Source organism: Scyliorhinus torazame, chromosome 22 (genome assembly GCF_047496885.1).
Source record: "Scyliorhinus torazame isolate Kashiwa2021f chromosome 22, sScyTor2.1, whole genome shotgun sequence".
Classification (NCBI taxonomy): domain Eukaryota; kingdom Metazoa; phylum Chordata; class Chondrichthyes; order Carcharhiniformes; family Scyliorhinidae; genus Scyliorhinus; species Scyliorhinus torazame.
This window is the reverse complement of record NC_092728.1, coordinates 41,797,497-41,817,046: the sequence shown is the minus strand read 5'-3', so window position 1 is coordinate 41,817,046 and position 19,550 is coordinate 41,797,497. Positions and strand designations below refer to the sequence as shown.

The window sequence follows — 19,550 nt, the reverse complement described above, 5'->3', positions numbered from 1 at the left end:
TAAACACCTCATCACATTTTTACAGCCAATGGCTCTCCGTCCGGGTTCCTTCTGGTTTGATGGTCGCCAGTAACGGGATGTCATCTTGATGAGTGGTGATGGGCCGAGTCTATCGGCATCATCCGAGCCATAGCCATCTTACACACACATTAAGGCATCCAATGATTGTACAATATACAATTATAATAACAAGTATTATCAATCCATGCATCAGGTAAAACCCCATGACCGAGCTATGAGAGCTGACTCTGAGCTGAATCCTGCTTTAGGGTTTATATCCCCTTCTAGTTGTACTGACTAGCAGATATCCCTGATCCTTGTCATTTGACTAGCAGATATCCCTGATCCTTGTCATTTGTGTGTACATGTCGTGATTTGTAAACTGCATGGAAATCAATCGTAAATTCATCCATCTCGCAGACCACTGTCGATAGACTCTTTGTATTGTTCTTTCCTCAAGCCCAATCACCGTGAACCATAGCTGTCGCTACTCAGGAAGATAACGCAATAGCTATATCCGTGTGTTCCACTACCTCCAAGGCATCTGACTACCTTGGGGTAGCAGCACCGTAGAAGCTTTCTCATGTCCCTTAGAAACAGCACACAACTCAGTCTATCAGCGACCAAAAAGGTCTTTTATCCCTCACTGGTTTTTTTGGAAGTGCTTTCTGTTTCTCATTGGAATGGTAAATTATGATATCATGTATTATCCACTGATTATCTTGCTTTATTAATTGCAGAAGCTTCAATCGATCCTGTTTCTGTTCCTGACTTCCTCACACTAACGTCGAACATTGTACTGAACCATGTAGTCTGCCAACCCTGGCTTACTTGAGACATAACTCAGTTTTCTTCAAATCCCTTTTGTCCGTTATCATTTTCCTTACAGCATGGAGTATATACTTGCCATTATTTGTTTGTTTGTTTACTTTGCAATAACACCACTTGCACATTTAATACAGTCAACTTTTGCGGTTACAACCCAATTGAATCCATACATAACAGTCCCTAATAATTTTCAGGACATTTCGTCTGTAATAACTATTACACTCTCCAATGCAATATTGTTTGCTGCATTGGTTACAAATTTCCCGCCGTGGCATCAAGCTGCCAAGATTCTTAAACTATTGTCATTTAAAATGCGGGGGTTCCTCATCAGTTGCGGCTGTCTGCCGAGACCCTTAGTAACTCCACCGCGTAGTACATACCCCGTGGAGACCACAGATCATCCATCAGCTAATGTCCAGTTAGAGATGTCTGACCGGAGGTTTCACTATTCAGTAATAATTTGATATTTTGATTTGTTCCTAACCTGTAAGGTTTTTCCTCCGGGCTCTGTCATTTAATTCCCTCAAATATGTAGCCAATTGTATCATTAGTTTTCCCCCCCATACTGTCTAAAACATTCTTCTCTGGAGTGTAGTTCTCGTTCTTCATCTGTATTATTTTTGCTTCATCTGAAACCCAAATGAACAGGTCAAAGGCGGAGAGGGCCCTATTTCTTAATTTGTATCTTTCTATTCTTGTTTGGATGTTCCAGAAGTGCCCTCTCCAGGACTTCCGGATTTCCGTTGCCACCGTTCCTTTTTTTTTTTCTTTAACTGATTTGTTTTCCTGATCATTTACGTAAATCATACGATTAAGGCCTGTTAGGCCTCCTCCTCCTATCATTGCACCCCTGAGTGAGACTCGAAGAATCTCAAACTCCTCTTTTGCTAACTCAGTGGTCCAAGCGGGTCGAAACTTTCCCTGATACATTTCGGATATTGCTACTGCGTTTACTTTAATTTCTTTATTTTTGATTATGACCGGATTTTTATGAAAGTAATTTCCAACCATGACATTTTCACTTTATCATCTGTCCTATCGATGCTGCTAACAGGTTTCAATTCACTGGCATCCCACTCCACTGATTACATAATACTAGTAAGTGCAGTAATCCCCTGACACTCACAACCAAACATTCCTTTTCCCTTGTCCGAGCGGTTTGGGGATATGATCTATCCTGTGGCACGGCATCATTGCAGTGATACAGTCTCTAAACACTATTAGGCTAATTTTACGTCCCCGGGTCATCCCAACATCTCTTAAACTACGTACTCCCTCACTAATTGGTACCACAAGTTTGTCACTTCTCCACAATCCTGCACATCCTTTCCCAATCACTTCGTCGTCAGCTTGGTTTTCTCTGCAGTAATTACAATTTGTCATTATCACACCATCCCATGTCCAAAATCTATCTTGTGGTCCCAAACTTCAATCATCAGTGTTGCCTGATGTTTCACAAGCCAATCATGACAAACTGAATTCCCCATATTTCCCTGGGAGCCGAAGCATTTCCCCATTTCTGTCGTTATAAATGCAATATCAACTCACCTGAATACTCTATATCTGCCATTCTCCTAAGTTTCATATGATTATTCCCTGTCCAAACTACTGGGCTACAGAACGTGCCATATCCTTGACACAATGTTTCATTATGTTCACAATGAATCATTTTAACTGAGGTCCATTAATAACAGCCTTTGATCTATCATCCCATATTCTCAATTCCTTACTGATTACGTTTCGTTGTTGCCTATGGATTATAATAATCCCTCTGTTATTTAATTGGGTCGTATGTTTTAGTTCTGATACAATTTCCTTTGCTCCAGATGCCACTGATTCTCTAATTCAACTTCCCCCATTCTGCTATCAGCTTTGATTTAAAAGGTACAAATTACCTTTGCTACTACTAGGAAAAAGAGGGCCTGCATACTCTAATGACCATTCTTCCATCGGTGTCTCAGTTTTTTATGCTACTCCCAGTTTCTCCACTATTTTCTTTCCTGAATTTTAAAAAAAAAATGTATGCTGATCTGGCTTGTTCTTTGTCCTCAACTTTACTACCATCCGTATATATCACCCAAGCATTTACGAACTCTGTTCTGCTAACTGATTTATCAAGTTTCTGTCCCTTTTTAATGTTGTGAATAAACATTAAGGCAGGGTTTAAAAGAATAGTTTCCCATCTTTCCCATCGAGCTGTATTCGCGCCTTGCTGGCAACCCTGTCTCTTGGTCAACTGTCAATTCTAAAAATTCAGTTGTGACATTAAATTTTCTTCCCGGCTGATAAATTTTCAATCTCTGCTATCCTTTTTGTTATGGCTGCCAGACATTTTGTGATGTCCGAAAACTTTTGTTCAGCCCTTGACCAATTTCCTGTCAATGTTTGATAGGTGCCTGAGTACTATGATTAGCAAGCACCATACCATATCCATTTGCGTACAGATCGAATTTAATGCTCAAATCGTCCTCTTCATGTCTCTCCTCTAATGGCCCGGATGTTGCTACAGCTGTGTTTAACTGGCCCAAACTCCTCTGTGCTTCACTGGTCCACCTAAAATCTCCTTTCAAAGTTTCATAAATGGGTCTAGCATAAAGACTAAAGTTTTCCACTACTGGTCTCAAATACCCCCAAATTCCCATGATTTGCTGAACCCTGTTTAGTGAAACGGGCGCTGTGATTCTAGCAACTTTCTCTCTCATCCCAACACTGGCTTCCCTACCTGCCTTTGACACTGAATACCCTAGATAGTCGACTTCGCTCCTGCCAATCTGGCATTTCTTTAACCCTATCTTAAATCCTGCTTCACTAACTGTTTTAATAATTTTGGTCACTCTTTCAACATGTGTCCCCCTGATCAACATCTCCAATTAGCACATCATCAATATATACTAAAGCCAAATCCTCTTTTTTTAAAAAAAATATATTTTATTAAAGTTTTCAAACACAGTTCTTTCCCTTACAAATCAAAGAAATAGAAATAAAAGTAACATGATAACTGCAATATAACATTGTGTAACTAACATGGTAAACTAACCAAATAACACGAAGTAATACTCCCCCCCCCGCCCCCTCTCCCCCTCCAAAAACCCAAACAATTTACCCCCCTACCCCCCCCCCCCCCCGGGTTGCTGCTGCTGGCCGTCTATCTTCCCTCTAACGTTCCGCTAGGTAGTCGAGGAACGGTTGCCACCGTCTGGTGAACTCTTGAGCCGATCCTCTCAGCGCAAACTTCATCTGCTCTAGTTTTATGAACCCCGCCATATCGTTTATCCAGGCCTCCAGTCCGGGGGGTTTCGCCTCCCTCCACATGAGTAAAATCCTACGCCGGGCTACTAGGGACGCAAAGGCCACGACATTGGCCTCTTTCGCCTCCTGCACTCCCGGCACATCCGCTACTCCAAATATGGCTAACCCCCAGCCTGGCTTGACCCGGACCTTCACCACCTTCGAGATCACTCCCGTCACTCCCCTCCAATACCCCTCCAGTGCCGGACACAACCAAAACATATGTGTGTGGTTCGCCGGGCTTCCCCCGCACCTCCCACACTTGTCCTCCACTCCGAAGAACCTGCTCAACCTTGCTCCCGTTATGTGTGCTCTATGCAGCACCTTAAATTGGGTCAGGCTAAGCCTGGCACACGAGGAAGAGGAATTTACCCTGCTTAGGGCATCAGCCCACAAACCCTCCTCAATCTCCTCCCCGAGCTCCTCTTCCCATTTTCCCTTCAGTTCGCCCACCAACTCCTCCCCCTCTTCTCTCATCTCCCGGTATATCACCCCCGAAAGCACCCTGTCCTGGATCCCTTGTGTCGGGAGCAGCGGAAATTCCCTCACCAGTTGTTTCGTGAACGCTCTCACCTGCATATATCTAAAGAAATTTCCCCGGGGCAGCTCATACTTTTCCTCAAGCGCTCCCAAGCTCGCAAACATCCCGTCTATAAATAAATCTCCCACTCTCCTGATTCCTACCCGGTGCCAGCTCTGGAATCCTCAGTCCAGCCTCCCTGGGGCAAACCTATGGTTGTTCCTGATCGGGGACCACACCGAGGCTCCCAGCACACCCCTCTGTCGCCTCCATTGCCCCCAGATACTTAATGTTGCCGCCACCACTGGGTTCGTGGTAAATTCTTTTGGGGAGAGCGGTAGTGGCGCCGTCACCAGCGCTTTTAAACTCGGCCCTTTGCAGGACTTCATCTCCAACCTTTTCCACGCCGCTCCCTCTCCCTCTATCATCCATTTACGAATCATCGCCACATTGGCGGCCCAGTAGTAGTCGCCCAAATTCGGCAACGCCAGTCCCCCTCTGTCTCTGCTACGTTGTAGGAACCCCCTCCTTACCCTCGGGGCCTTCCCTGCCCACACGAAGCTCGTGATGCTCCTATCTATTTTTTTAAAGAAGGCCTTACTGATCAGTATAGGGAGACATTGGAACACAAATAGGAACCTCGGGAGGACCATCATCTTAATTGCTTGCACTCTGCCCGCCAGTGACAGCGGCTGCATGTCCCACCTTTTGAAATCCTCTTCCATTTGTTCCACCAGTCGTGTCAGATTGAGTCTGTGTAAGGTTCCCCAGCTCCTGGCTATCTGAATCCCCAGGTATCGGAAGTTTCTTTCCACTCTCCTTAGCGGTAGGCCATCTATCCCTCTACTCTGGACCCCAGGGTGTATCACAAAAAGCTCACTCTTTCCCATGTTAAGCCTATATCCCGAGAAATCTCCAAACTCCCTCAATATCTGCATGACCTCTGTCATCCCCCCCACTGGGTCCGTCACATACAGCAGTAGGTCATCCGTGTAGAGTGACACTCGGTGTTCCTCTCCCCCTCTAATCACCCCTCTCCATTTTCTGGAGTCTCTCAGCGCTATGGCCAGTGGTTCAATTGCCAACGCAAACAGTAATGGGGACAACGGGCATCCCTGTCTTGTTCCCCTGTGTAGTCGAAAATACTCCGACCTTTGCCGACCTGTGACCACACTTGCCGTTGGGGCCGCATAGAGGAGTTTAACCCAGCTGACAAACCCGTCCCCGAACCCGAACCTCCTCAGCACCTCCCATAGATACTCCCACTCCACCCTATCAAATGCCTTCTCTGCATCCATTGCCGCCACTATCTCTGCCTCCCCCTCTGCTGGGGGCATCATTATCACCCCTAATAGCCGTCGCATGTTGACATTTAGTTGTCTCCCCTTTAAGAACCCTGTCTGGTCTTCGTGCACCACCCCCGGGACACAATCCTCTATCCTCGTTGCCAGAACCTTTGCTAGCAACTTGGCGTCCACATTTAGCAGTGAGATAGGCCTATAGGACCCGCACTGCAGCGGATCTTTATCCCGCTTCAAGATTAGCGATATCGTCGCCTCCGACATTGTCGGGGGTAGGGTCCCCTCCTTCTCTGGCCTCGTTAAAGGTCCTTACCAGCAGCGGGGCCAACAAGTCCACATATTTTCTATAGAATTCCACCGGGAACCCATCTGGTCCCGGGGCCTTCCCTGCCTGCATGTTCCCCAGCCCCTTGGTAACCTCGTCCACCCCAATCGGCGCCCCCAGGCCTTCCACCTCCTGCTCCTCCACACTCGGGAACCTTAATTGGTCCAAAAACTGCCGCATCTCCTCTTTTCCCTCCGGGGGTTGGGACCTATATAGTCTCTCGTCAAAGGTCTTAAACACCTCGTTTATCTTCCCTGCTCTCCGCACCGTAGCTCCCTTTTCATCCCTAATTCCCCCTATCTCCGTCGCCGCTGTCCTCTTTCGCAGCTGATGGGCCAACAGGCGACTCGCCTTTTCCCCATATTCATATCTCATCCCCTGTGCCTTCCTCCACTGTGCCTCCGCCCTCCTTGTGGTCAACAGGTCGAACTCCGTCTGGAGTCGTCGCCTCTCCCTGTATAGTCCTTCCTCCGGGGCCTCCGCGTATTCTTTATCTACCCTCAAAATCTCCCCCAGTAGTCTTTCCCTTTCCTTGGCCTCTATTTTACCCTTGTGGGCCCTGATGGAGATCAGCTCTCCTCTGACCACCGCCTTTAGTGCTTCCCATACTACTCCCACTCGGACCTCCCCGTCGCCATTGGCCTCCAGGTACCTTTCGATACATCCCCGCACTCTTCCGCAGACTCCCTCATCCGCCAGTAATCCCACATCCAGTCGCCAGAGTGAACGCTGCTCCCTCTCCTCTCCTAGTTCCAGGTCCACCCAGTGTGGGGCATGATCTGAAACAGCTATGGCTGAGTACTCAGTTCCTTCCACCCTCGAGATCAGTGACCTTCCCAAAACAAAGAAATCTATCCGGGAGTACACCTTGTGAACATGGGAGAAGAAGGAGAACTCTTTGGCCATCGGCCTAACAAATCGCCACGGATCCACTCCCCCCATTTGGTCCATAAACCCCCTAAGCACCTTGGCCGCTGCCGGCCTTCTTCCCGTCCTAGATCTAGATCTATCTAACCCTGGGTCCAACACGGTGTTGAAGTCCCCCCCCCATTATCAGGTTTCCTACCTCCAGGTCCGGGATACGTCCCAGCATCCGCTTCATAAATCCCGCATCATCCCAATTCGGGGCATATACGTTAACCAACACGACCTCCATTCCCTCCAGTCTGCCACTCACCATCACATATCTGCCTCCGCTGTCTGCTACAATGTTCCTAGCTTCGAATGACACCCGTTTCCCCACCAGTATGGCCACCCCTCTGTTCTTTGCATCCAACCCTGAGTGGAACACCTGTCCCACCCATCCTTTCCTTAACCTAACTTGGTCCGCCACCTTCAGCTGCGTCTCCTGAAGCATGGCCACGTCTGCCCTCAGTCCTTTCAAGTGCGCGAACACTCGGGCCCTTTTAATCGGCCCATTTAGGCCCCTCACGTTCCACGTGATCAGCCGAACTGGGGGTTTGCCTGCCCCCCTCCCCTGTCGACTAGCCATCACCCTCTCTGGGCCAGTCCCACGTCCCGGTTCCGCACACCCACCCGTTCCCCAGGCGGCGCATTCCCGCCCCGACCACCTTTTCTTTTACCAGTACCTCTTCGATCTCCGCAGCAGCAACCCAGTTATCCCCCCCCCCCCCCCCCGCTAGATCCCCATCTAGCATGATTACTCCCCCCATATTGCTTCCGAAAGTCAGCTGACTTCAACTGACCCCGGCCTCTCCCGCTCTCTCCTTGACCCCCCCGTGTGGGGAACTCCCATCTACCTTGCGCCTATCTTCCCGCCATCATCTTTCTGGCACGGGAACAAGAACAATAAGCCCCGTGTTCTCTAGAGCCGTCCCGCCCCTTGTGGCGCAGCTCCCTCTGCCGCCCCACTCCCATTCCCCATCCCCCGCCTATGTCTCTTCTTCCCCCCCCCACCGGCGCCCACATTTCTTAGTGTCCCCCCCCTCCCCAATTTACATCTCTATATACATCAGCATTGTCGTTTCCCCTCCAACATCAGTCCCTCAGTTCTGATCCAGTTTCTCATTTTTAATGAAGGTCCATGCTTCTTCCGCCGTTTCGAAGTAGTGATGCCTCTCCTGGTGCGTGACCCACAGTCGCGCCGGCTGCAACATCCCGAACTTCACCTTGTGTAGCACCTCCTTGGCACGAATAAAACTCGCCCTCCTTCTCGCCACCTCCGCACTCCAATCCTGGTACACCCGTACCACCGCATTCTCCCATCTACTACTTCGTACCTTTTTGGCCCATCTCAGAACCACCTCTCTGTCATTGAAGCGATGAAATCGCACGATCGTCGCCCTAGGTGGTTCTCCCGCCTTTGGTCTCCTCTCAGGTACCCGATGGGCCCCTTCCACTTCCAAGGGGCCCGAGGGGGCCTCAGCTTCCATTAGCGAGCGTAGCATCGTGCTCACGTAAGCCCCGCTGTCCGCTCCTTCCACTCCCTCGGGGAGACCCAGAATCCGAAGGTTCTTTCTCCATGATCTGTTTTCTAGGACTTCAATCCTTTCAATGCACTTTTTGTGGAGTGCCTTGTGCGTCTGCGTTTTGACCGCCAGGCCCAGGATCTCGTCCTCGCTGTCCGTCACCTTCTGCTCCACCACGCGGAGCTCCATCTCCTGGGTCTTTTGTGCCTCCTTAAGCCCCTCGATTGCTTGTAGCATCGGGGCCAGCACCTCCTTCTTAAGCAGCTCCACACACCGTCTCAAAAATTCGTCTTGGTCCGGCCCCCATGTCACCTGGGCTCTCTCCGCTGCCATCTTGCTCTTTTTTCCTTCTGCCCCTGTCCTCGAGGATTCTTCGCGATCTGGCCGCCGCCGCCGATTTTTTTCTTTTTCGTTGGGGGGGGGACTCCCTGTTGTCTCACCCCACACCGTGTTTCGTCCCGAAAAAATTCCCCGTTGGGGCTCTTAAAAGAGCCAGAAGGTCCGTTCGAGCTGGAGCCGCCGAAACGTGCGGCTTAGCTGGTCATCGCCGCAACCGGAAGTCTCAGCCAAATCCTCTTTAATCAGCTCCCTTACTATTTCCTGAAAGTGGTTCGGGGAATTAACATATCCTTGTGGCAATTTACAGTATATGCAATGTTTAGTGCCAAAGGTAAATGCTGTCTTTTCCCTGCTGTCTGGGTCTAATGGAACACTCCAGAATCCGTTGGCTAAATCTATACTAGTTAAGTAAGTTTTGCCTGCCACCTTCTCCAATTGTGGATTTATTAAATACCGTTTATCCTTTTTTTTTGTGACCTTGTTTAATGCTTTGTAATTCGTTACCATTCTAAATGTACCATCAGGCTTGCTAACTGCCTGAAGTGGGCTATTCGTCGATGCATATGTGACTTCTTGAATGATTCCCTGCTGTTCTAACTCTTTGATCATTATCTCCAGCTCGCATTTGGCACCTCTGGTTAAAGGATATTACATTTGCGGCCTGTGTCGGCCTCCCTGGATTGTGTGCTGCAATTGTGTGCTGATTAACCCTGTGTCGTTCTTTCTATTGCTAGGTTTGCTTACCTTAATACTCCTTCTAAGTTTCGTCACTTAAAATACTTTTCTTTCGGTTTCCTTATTTCCTCTACGTTATCAATTGGTTTTAATATTTTAATTTTTTATTTCTGCTTCTATTTTTATTAATCTTTCCCTGCCATTGGATTCTCATTTCCTGATACTGCAAGTAATACTCCTAATCTAAGCTCCGGTCCCATATCTTTATTCCCTAAAGCTCCGTCTGCAATGTAGTTCACATTCTAAACTTCATTTCTTCTGCTAGTGACTTTCTTGCAAGTCAGCGGGCACTAGGACCCGGTGGAGCTGTGCCGTATCAATTCCACCGACTACCTCCTAATACTGGTCTCATTCGTCCCTGTGTTTCTAGCCCCTTACTGCCGCAGTGCCCCTCTCCACTATCCCAATATAACGCGAGGGCATGTTTTAATTAATTCTTTCTTGAAAGCGGTATCTTGCTACAGTCCCCATTCTACCTGTTCTCGGGACTGCCTACCCTCCTGGGATCAGTGCTTGCAGGATTTCCTCAATTTCTGAGTGCTTATACACCAAGGCCCTACAGTAGTCGAATAGTCCTCAGTACTTCCCTAACCCCTCTTACGGTTTGGGGTTTGGGCATCTCTAAAATGGCCACCTTCCTTTCTACTGGGATCTTCCTTTCCCCCTGTGTAATCTTAAAATAAAGATAACAAAATCCATAGTCTTTGCTTTATGAAAATCCTCGAATCTTAAATTTGATGTGTAGTGAGTTTACAGAGAAAATACTGAAATCTCTACAAATTTGGAACACACCGAACAACATTTTTAAATGTAGGTACATCATGGCTGCCTCTAACAAAGGAGCACATGGACCCAGTCCACACCGAATGCCTCGTCTTCGCATTTCAATTTTAGATTCCTTTATTCTCTCCCCTTTTTCTTTAAGGAGCCAAGACTATGCTGAGTTCAACTAATCATTTACAAATCCCAATTTATACATTTTGATTTTTGGTTACTTCCTGAGAATTGTGTTCTAAATAACTTCCACAATGTTACTCATTATCACTGATTTTCTAAAGAACTTTCAAATACTTACCCCGTTTTAAATCTCACTTTAACTGCCGTGTATACCTCCTAATTGATGTGCAACTTCGTTTTGCAAAACACAACATTTAATAGGAATACCCGAGGAAGTTCGCAAATTCTTATTAAAGACACACACTCATTCATCTACCGAGATCTCCACTCAAACGAAAGGAATTCCAAGCGTTATAGTTTCATTCATCTCAACCAACTGACAATAAAAGTTTGAATTTGCAAAGGAAACACAATATAAAGGTCGGGGCTTTCCCTTTTCCCTTCTTCAAAACTGTAAAATAAACTTGGAAGAAAAGGTAACTTCTCTCCCAAAATATAAAGCCAATTTAACAATCCTGAAGCCTCCACTTTTTCCCCCCCCCGATACTGCCCCGACTTTTCCAAGTCTTTGGTTCCCACTAGTGGCCATTCATCTCCCAATTTTTTTTAAAACTCATAAGACATATCTCCCAACCATTATTGGTCTCTCTGACTCTGTCTTTGTCTCCCAAGAACAAAATTTAACTTAGCCAATTGTAATTGTACAGAATTGAATTGTCTCCAGAACATTCCATCAGTGGTCTTAACTGAATTGTCTCTGGCACACTACACCAGCATCCCCCATGACGACAGCATCGCTGCAACAGCCTCAGTACTCAACACTGACAACTGCCAATCTCCAGACGCAATTCTGCAACTCATCTGCTTCATTCTGGATCACAACGTCTTGACCTTCGACAGCAAGTTCTTCATCGAGACGCACGGAACAGCCATAGGGACCAAATTCGCACCCCAATACGCCAACATCTTCATGCACAAGTTTGAACAAGACCTACTCACCGCACAGGACCTTCAACCGACGTTATACACCAGATACATCGATGACATTTTTTTCCTTTGGACCCACGGCGAAGAATCACTGAAACGACTACACGATGACATCAATAAGTTCCACCCCACCATTAGACTCACCATGGACTACTCTCTAAAATCGGTTGCATTCTTGGACACACTCATCTCCATCAAGGACGGTCACCTCAGCGCTTCGCTTTACCGCAAGGCCACGGATGACCTCACGATGCTCCACTTCTCCAGCTTCCACCCTAAACACATTAAAGAAGCCATCCCCTATGGACAAGCCCTCCGTATACACAGGATATGGTCAGACGAAGAGGAGTGTAACAGACATCTACAGACGCTGAAAGATGCCCTCGTACGAACGGGATATGGTGCTCGACTCATCGATCGACAGTTCCAACGCGCCACAGCAAAAACCCGCACCGACATCCTCAGAAGACAAACATGGGACACAACCAACAGAATACTCTTCGACGTCCAGTACTTCCCCGGAGCTGAGAAACTACGACATCTTCACAGCCTTCAACACGTCATCGATAAAGATGAACATCTTGCCAAGGTCATCCCCACACCCCCACTACTTGCCTTCAAACACCGCGCAACTTCAAACAAACCATTGTTTGCAGCAAACTACCCAGCCTTCAGAACAGTGACCTCGACACCACACAACCCTGCCATGGCAATCTCTGCAAGACGTGCCAGATCATCGACATGGATACCACCATTACACGTGAGAACACCACCCACCAGGTACGCGGTACATACTCGCGACTCGGCCAACGTTGTCTACCTCGTACGCTGCAGGAAAGGATGTCCCGAAGTGTGGTACGTTGGCGAGACCATGCAGACGCTGCGACAACAAATGAACGGACATCGCGCGACAATCGAATGAACGGACATCGCGTGACAATCACCAGGCAGGAATATTCCCTTCCAGTCGGGGAACACTTCAGCAGTCAAGGGCATTCAGCCTCTGATCTCTGGGTAAGCGTTCTCCAAGGCGGCCTTCAGGACGCGCAACAACGCAGAATCACCGAGCAGAAACCTATAGCCAAGTTCCGCACACATGAGTGCGGCCTCAACCGGGACCTGGGATTCATGTCGCTTTACATTCATCCCCCACCATCTGGCCTGCGAAATCCTACCAACTGTCGTGGCTTGACACAATTCACACCTCTTTAACCTGGGGTTACCCCATCTCTGGATCTGTAAAGATTTAATCAGCTGCTAATGCTCGTTTTCCAAGCATTGTCTGGCATCTTTGAATCTGTCTATATATATATGTTTCTGGAACATACCTCTTCATTCACCTGAGGAAGGAGCAGTGCTCCGAAAGCTAGTGACATCGAAACAAACCTGTTGGACTTGAACCTGGTCTTGTAAGACTTCTTACTGAATTGTCTCTGTGACATTCCCTCAACCCGTTAAAGACCTTAACTGAATTGAAGTGTAATTTAATGTAACCAATTTTAATTTTCAGTCCACATGCACGGAACTATCACTGCAATATTCTCTCAGTTTCTAACTGAATTGTCGCCCAATATTCCCTCAATTCTCGTTTAACCCTCAGCCGTACCTATATCGACTGAAATTTTTCTAATCCGCCAGACTGACCTTTGATTTTGTTGAACAATCTTACCTGACCATAGGCGAGTGACCAAACCTGCTTTGGACTACGAGGCAGGGGAAAACCGATGTGGTCCTTTATAATCTACTCACACGGGAGCCATTTTCCCCTCTCTCCGTCCAAGGCTGGTTTAATTCTGATTTTGCGAATAGTCGGGAATTCGCTCTTGAAATCCCACCGCTGCCACCAAATGACGATATTGAGTTATTTCTGCCCTCAGTCTGGTCTCAGTAAAACGCTGAGTCGGGATCGTAGGTATTGATTTATTTTATTTCAAATAGCTTGCAAGCCAGACTCACTCTGATAACAGCAGGACCAACACTGTTCCTGAGACCCCCAGAGCAAGTGAGTGAAAACAAAGCACATAGCATCTTATACACATGAACATAGAATCAAGTTTAACACACGACCAAATAAGGCAAGATGGCAAATGCAAAGCTCCCACAGGCTTTCCCACACATTCCTTGACCTGGCTATATAAGCTGATCTTCACAATTACTGATCCTAATAGACTCATTCCACATTCCTCAGCCCTCTGGGGCCCCTTTCACCCAGCATCCTCTGCACCATCCTCTGCACAAAGAAACAGTCCTAATGGCTGCCCATCCCCCTTCTTCCTGCCTTGAATCCCACTTGCAGGCTGCACATTAAGATTTTACTCCTAACTTGGCCTAACTACCCATCATGCTTTCTGTTCATTTCCTCACTGAGGGAGTGCTGCACTGTGGGTGGGACAGTACTGATGGAGCACCGCACTGTGGATGGGACAGTAATGAGGGAGCGCCGCACTGTGGGTGGGACTGTACTGAGGAAGCACCAGCCTGTGGGTGTGATGCACTATCAATTACGACAAGACGAGAGTAGAATGTAAGTGAGGCTTTATTACACAGATGCGTGGCCTCCTACAGCAGCTTTCGAAATGGCTGCTGTTCGGAGAGCGCACACATTTATACTCCGCCTACTGGGCGGAGCCAGCAGGCAGGGATCTACCCCCGTACCTGTAGTACAGGTGCCTTGCCATAATACCCATATATACAATATAATACAACAGTGGTGACTACGACATTTATCCCCTGCTAAAATTGAGTCTAGCGGGGGTGGTGGAAAACTATATACATACAGATTGGTTTTAAAATTACAGAGAAAGTTACAAATTTAGACGATCGGGCGCCTTGATATGTCGTTGAGAGTGCTGCAGTGCTGGTGGTGACTCTGGCGTCGGCTTGGTCTTCGGTGACTCCGGGAGCGTGTCGAAATCCTCTTCATCCCCGGGTGGGAGCAAGGGGAGGACGGATTGTCCTGGAGCGGAGGCTGCGGTGGGATGCACCAGGGGACGGGAGGGTGGCGCCGGGGCAGGAGGGGGAGATGCTGTGTGGTGACCCAGCTGGTGCCAGAGGGAGACTGTGTCTTGGCGGCCGTTGGGGTACGCTACATAGGCGTACTGCGGGTTTGCATGGAGCAGCTGTACTCTCTCAACCAGCGGGTTTGCCTTGTGGAGCCGCATGTGCTTGCAGAGGAGAATGGGTCCTGGAGCTGTCAGCCATGTTGGGAGCGAAACCCCGGAGGTGGACTTCCTGGGGAAGGCAAAGAGACGTTCATGGGGGGTTTCGTTGGTCGCGGTGCGCAGGAGCGACCGAATGGAGTGAAGTGCGCCGGGGAGGGCTTCCTGCCAGCGGGAGGCCGGGAGATGTCTGGACCGTAGGGCAAGCTGGACGGCCTTCCAGACCATCCCATTCTCCCGCTCCACCTGCCCGTTTCCCCTGGGGTTGTTGCTGGTCGTCCTGCTCGAGGCAATGCCCCTGTTGAGCAGGTACTGGCGCAGGTCCTCGCTCATAAATGAGGATCCCCGGTTGCTGTGGACGTAGGCGGGGAAACCGAACAGGGCGAAGATGGTGTTGAGGGCTTTGATGACGGCGGCAGACGTCATATCGGGGCATGGGACGGCGAAGGGGAATCTAGAATAGTCGGCGACCACATTAAGAAAGTACGTGTTGCGGTCGGTGGAAGGGAGGGGCCCTTTGAAGTCCACGCTGAGGCGTTCAAAGGGGCGGGAGGCCTTCACCAGGCGCGCACGGTATGGCCGGTAGAAGTGCGGTTTACACTCCGCGCAGACCTGGCAGTCTCTGGTGATAGCCCTGACTTCCTCGATGGAGTAGGGCAGATTGCGGGCCTTAATGAAGTGGTAAATGCGGGTGACAGAGATCGTCGTGCAGGGTCCGCAGTCAGTTCACTTGTGCGCTGGCACATGTATCTTGGGACAGGGCATCAGGGGGCTCGTTGACCTTACCGGGGCGATACAAAATCTCGTAATTGTAGCTGGAGAGCTCGATCCTCCACCTCCAGATTTTATCATTTTTGATCTTACCCCGCTGTGTGTTAAATATGAAGGTGTGTTGTTAAACCGTTGGTCAGTGAGAAGAGTGAATCTCCTGCCGGCCAGGTAATACCTCCAATGCTGCACAGCTTCAATGATCGCTTGGGCCTCCTTTTCAACGGAGGAGTGCCGAATGTCGGAGGCTTGGAGGGTGCGGGAAAGGAATGCCACGGGCCTGCCTGCCTGGTTGAGGGTGGCGGCCAGAGCGACGTCTGATGAATCGCTCTCGACTTGGAAGGGGAGCGTGTCGTCGACCGCGTGCATCGCGTCCTTGGCGATATCGGCCTTGATACGGTTGATGGCCTGGTGAGCCTCAGCCGTCAGTGGGAAAGTGGTAGATTGAATGAGTGGGTGGGCCTTGTCCGTATAGTTTGGGACCCACTGGGCGTAATACGAAAAGAACCCCAAGCATTGTTTGAGGGCCGTGGGGGTGGGGGACTTCCATGAGGGGGCGCATGCGATCCGGGTCGGGCCCTAGAACTCCGTTTTGAGCCACATAGCCGAGGATGGCTAATCGGTTTGTGCTGAACACACACTTCTCCTTGTTGTAAGTTAGGTTGAGGAGTGTGGCGGTGTGGAGAAATTTGGAAAGAGCGTCGTGGTCCTGCTGGTCGTGGCCGCAGATGGTGACGTTGTCCAGGTTTGGGAAAGTGGCCCGCAGCCCGTACCGGTCAACCATTCGGTCCATCTCCCGTTGGAAGACCGAGAACCCGTTGGTGACGCTGAAGGGAATCCGAAGGAAATGGTAAAGGCGGCCGTCTGCTTCAAACGCAGTGTATGGGCGGTCCGCTTTACAGATGGGGAGCTGGTGGTAGGCAGATTTCAGGTCCATTGTCGAGAAGACCCGGTACTGTGCAATCTGATTGACCATATCAGATGTGCATGGGAGGGGTTACGAGTCGAGCTGCGTGTACCGATTGATGGTCTGACTGTAATCAACGACCATCCTGTTTTTCTCCCCGGTTTTCACCACTACAACTTGGGCTCTCCAGGGGCTGTTGCTGGCCTCGATGATACCTTCCTGCAGCAGCCGCTGGACCTCAGACCTGATCGAGGTCCTGTCCTGGGCGCTGTACCGTCTGCTCCTGGTGGCGACGGGTTTGCAATCCGGGGTGAGGTTTGCAAACAGGGAAGGCGGGTCGATCTTCAGGGATGCGAGGCCGCAAACAGTAAGGGGTGGTAGGGGCCCACCAAATTTCAGGGTTAGGCTCTGGAGGTTGCACAGGAAGTCCAGGCCGAGTAGCAAGGCAGCGCAGAGGTTGGGGAGGACGTAGAGCCGGAAGCCGCTGAACTCTACGCCCTGGACGGTGAGGCTGGCGGTGCGGTACCCCCGGATCGCCACGGAGTGGGATCCGGAGGCCAGGGAGATTCTTTGGTTAGCGGGGTGTACCGCGAGGGAGCAGCGCTTTACCGTATCGGGGTGGATGAAGCTCTCAGTGCTCCCGGAGTCCAGAAGGCAGGATATCTCATGCCCGTCGACCTTCACCTTTGTCGAAGCGGTCGTGAGGTTGTGCCGTTGAGACAGGTCGATTGTGACCGAGGCGAGACGCGGCTGGTCGTCGGCGGTTGCAGGCGATGAGCGGCCCGACGGGCAGGGGGGCTGAGGTGGGTAAGATGATGGTGCCTATTGATTCTGAGGCAAGCAAGATGGCGGCGCCCACGGGCCACACGTGTTGTGAGTGGAGCAAGATGGCGGCGCCCACTGGCCGCATGTGGTGGGGGGGGTGGGGTGCCGGGACAATAACGGTGATTGAGCGGGCCTGGCACACTGCAGCGAAATGTCCCTTCTTGCCACAGGCCTTGCAGAGCGCGCTCCGCGCCGGGCAGCGCTGCCGGGGGTGTTTTGTCTGTCCGCAGAAGTAGCACTTGGGTCCCCTGGGGTTGGTTGGCTGCCGCGCGGCGCAGGCGTCGGTTTGGCTGACGGTCGGCGCTGATGGAGTCCACGATGGGGTGGCCACTGGCGGGGTCCACGATGCACGGGGGGGGGGGCGAGGGCCATGCGGTCGGGGGCATAAGCCTGTATGTTGGGTGAGGCGACCGTGAACGAGAGCGCTAGTTTCTTGGTCGCCGCGAGGTCCAGCGTGGCCCCTTCTAGGAGGCGCTGGCGGATGTAGTCAGACCCTAATCCCGTAACTAACGCGTCTCTCATGAGCAGGTTCGAATGTTCAGTGGCTGAAACGGCCTGGCAGTCTCAGTCTCTCGCCAGGGCGAGCAGCGCACGCCAGAAATCTTCCACAGATTCACCGGGAAATTGGTGCCGCGTGGATCGGAGGTACCTGGCGTAGATCTTGTTGGTCTGCTGAGCGTGATTCTCCTTCAGTAGCGCCATGGCCTCTGCGTAGGTAGGCGCGTCCTGGACGAGGAGAAAAACGTTGGAGCTCAGCCGAGTGTACAGAATCTGGAGCTTCTGTGCTTCTGAGATTGGGTCTGGTGCAGACCCGATGTATGCTTCAAAGCAAGCTAGCCAATGTTGGAAGTCCTTTTTGGCGTTGTCTGCTTGAGGATGCAGCTGCAGGTGATCCGACTTGATGCGGAGGTCCATCTCTGAAAAATCTCTGTGTAATAAATTGATGCACTAACAATTACGACGAGATGAGAGTAGAATGACATCGAGGTTTTATTACGCAGAGATGTGTGGCCTCCTACAGCAGCTTACGAAATGGCTGCTGTTCGGAGAGCACCCACTTTTATCCTCCGCCTACTGGGCGGACCCAGCAGTGAGGGATCTACCCCCGTACCTATAGTACAGGGGCCTCACCGTAATACCCATATATACAATATAATACAACAGTGGTGACTACCACAGGGTGGTACAGTACTTAGGGAGCACTACACTTTGAGTGGGAGAGTACTGTGAAAGCACTGCACTGCACTATGGGAGCACCCCACTGTTGTTGGGATAGTACTGAGGGAGCGCCGCACTGTGGGTGGAACAGTTCTGTGAGAGCGTCGCAATGTGGGTGGGAGAATTCTGTAGAAGCGCCGCACTGTGGATGGGACAGTACTTGGGGAGCACCGCACTGTAGGTGGGACAGTACTGAGGGAGCACCGCACTGTGGATGGACAGTACTGAGGGAGCGCTGCACTGTGGTGAGATAGTACTGGGGGAGCACTACATTTTGGGTGGGACAGTTCTATGGGAGCGTCGCGCTGTGGGTGGGACAGTACTGAGGGAGCCTCCACTGGTGGGTTAGTACTGAGGGAGCACCGCACTGTTGGCGGGTCAGTACTTTGGGTGCGACACACTGTTAAGCGAGTCAGTAGAGTGGGTGAACCGCACTTTTGGTATGTCAGTACTGTGGGAATGCCGCATTGTCGGTCGGTCAGTACGACACCCTCCGCTACTACGTGGTAAGTTTAAGCCCCACTTGATCTCGAGTCATAATACAAGTGAATTAACCAATTATTCTGAGAAAAACACCCAAAGTCTTTAGCCCTTGTCTGCCCAATAATTGCAATCATCAGGTTTGAGATCATATTATCCTTTCTGGGAACGTGTACAATTTCAATACTGAACTGCTGTAATAATATCGCCCAATGGAATAACCTTTCATTCCGGGTTTTAAACCTCTCTATAAATGCAAGTGGATTATGGTCTGTATAACAAAGCTTTATTTATTATCATGTCGGACATGTACTTCAAAATGCTGAAGGGCTGATAGCAAGGTTAAGGTTTCCTTTTCAATGGTGAAATACTTTCTTTGGTACGGACTTAGTTTTTTCTAAAAATATCCAACTGACCTCTCTATTCCTGCACCACCGTCTTCTAGTGGCAGTACCCCTAGCCCCAGGTCACTAGCATCTGTGGCCATTTTAAATGGTCTGAAAAGTCTTAAGGCAGCCAGTACCAGTTCACCCACTAACATGGTC

The 19,550-nt window shown here is 49.9% G+C and overlaps 1 protein-coding gene across 5 annotated transcripts in view; it reads left to right on the top strand.

The window, feature by feature from the left end:
* The window catches only part of LOC140399035 (tubulin beta-4B chain-like), a 250,834-nt gene that overhangs the window by 18,160 nt on the left and 213,124 nt on the right, over window positions 1-19,550 (top strand). The gene's annotated exons all lie outside the window — the stretch shown is intronic.